This window comes from Crocodylus porosus, unplaced genomic scaffold (genome assembly GCF_001723895.1).
Source record: "Crocodylus porosus isolate Cpor-Errol unplaced genomic scaffold, CroPor_comp1, whole genome shotgun sequence".
NCBI lineage: Eukaryota > Metazoa > Chordata > Crocodylia > Crocodylidae > Crocodylus > Crocodylus porosus.
This window is the reverse complement of record NW_017728920.1, coordinates 5,772,581-5,774,397: the sequence shown is the minus strand read 5'-3', so window position 1 is coordinate 5,774,397 and position 1,817 is coordinate 5,772,581.

The window sequence follows — 1,817 nt, the reverse complement described above, 5'->3', positions numbered from 1 at the left end:
GCGCCCCCCCGGGCAGCTGGAGTCCAAGCCGGGGCAACAAGGCGCCTGCGTCCCGCCCGGCGCACGGCGACCGGCTGTCCGGCTCCCAGCAGCGCCAACCAGCTCGAGTTAGGGCTCGGAAAGCGGCGGTCGGCCCCGAGCCGGAGCCGGAGCCGGAGCCAGGGTGCTCTGCCCTTGCACTCGAGCGCGGAGCAGGGTCCCCCGGTCAGCACCGCACCTCTGCTGACACCTGCTCTCCGAAGCCCGGTGCCAGGGCTCCCCCGCCACTGCTTCTTCCCTTGACCACAAGTATCACGGCAGGAGGAAGGAAGTTTTACCTTTTCCAAATTCAGCCCGCAAAAATTTGGGCAGGGGATGCTGGATATGGAAAGCTGGTGGTCTGAAGTCACTGAAAAATTGACCAGCTGTTTGTGGGGTTTTTTTAAGTATTACATGCATTAGCTGCTGTTAATAGTAAAGCACTGGAATTAATAGTAAAGCACTATTAATAAACAGGGATCACTGCCCAGAGAGACTGGAATCTCCATCCTGAGAGGTTCTTAAGACCTGGGTAGACAAAGCTTTGACTGGGATGATTTAGTAGGGATGGTCCTGCTCTGAGCAGGGAGTTGGACTAGATGACCTCCTGAGGTCCCTTCCAGCCCTAATTTTCTGTGATTCTAGGATCGTCATTCTTTTAACTGTTGTTAATAAATTGACCAGCCTTGAGGGCAAAGCCTGAAAATAAGTGTGAGATCAAAGCTTCCCAAACAAACAGTCCAAAAGTAGCAATTATTTACAGCCATGTGCATAAGTACACCAATGTAATCATTCCTCCACTTTGCCTGCTTCTCTGTTCTTATAAATAAGTAGGATGTCGATGTTTACAAGAGCCTTCTACTCCAGCCTAGAGCTGATAGTCTGAATTGTAGGTTAAGGTTAAAATTGATTAAAGAATGAGAGATCTATATTGAAATGGAATATGCAATTCTGCCTAATTTGAAAGGTGTCCTGTATTAGGGTTACTTTTTTTGGATGTTCATTTCAGAAAAATAACATGAAAAGATTTTATTGTCAAAATGTCCTATTTCAGTATTTTCAGAATAAGTGTTTTGATTTGTTGTTTCAAAACAAGTTCTGGTTTAAATATTTTGCATTGTATTGTATTATATATTAGGTTCTCCTTCGTACAGGTCTCACCAAGGAGTCAGCACATGAGCAGGTAGGTGCTCCATAGTCTCCACTTCACTGCACTGTGATATATTCTTGTCATTAGAGTAGCCCTATTTGATCATGTTTGCTTTTGATCTTCCAGTTTGTGTGCATTGATGATTCAGGCACCACTATATTGGCCAGTCTAGATCAGCCCCTCTGTGAAGGTCTTCTTGGGGTTCCAGGTCCATTTCAGAGCACCTGATTGTGCGTAATCTTTCCTTCCATAACTTCAGTGTTACCCTAACAGCTGTCATGTCTAAAGGCTCAACACAAGTCACAAAACTCCTTCACACTTTAAACCTTTCGTGTTGGTTTTAGACATCCGGTTATTTTACGACAGTTGTCATTTAGAACTGGGTCTAGTTTCTTGACACAAACTGATTGCTTCATTATAGGTGGGGGGAGAAAAAAAATTGGGGGATGGGAGGCTGAGCATGCACACACACACACCTGCCCCCAACAGGAAAGTCTGCAGGGGAAGGAGAAAGGGCCGAGGTGGTGGGGGCAGAGAGTGAGGCTGGGGCTGGGGCTGGGCAGGGATCGGGAGGGACTGGAGCAGAGCTGGGCTCAGGATCAGGGCTAGGGCCCACTGCAGCCATGCAGCCATCCCTTCCCCCGCGCCC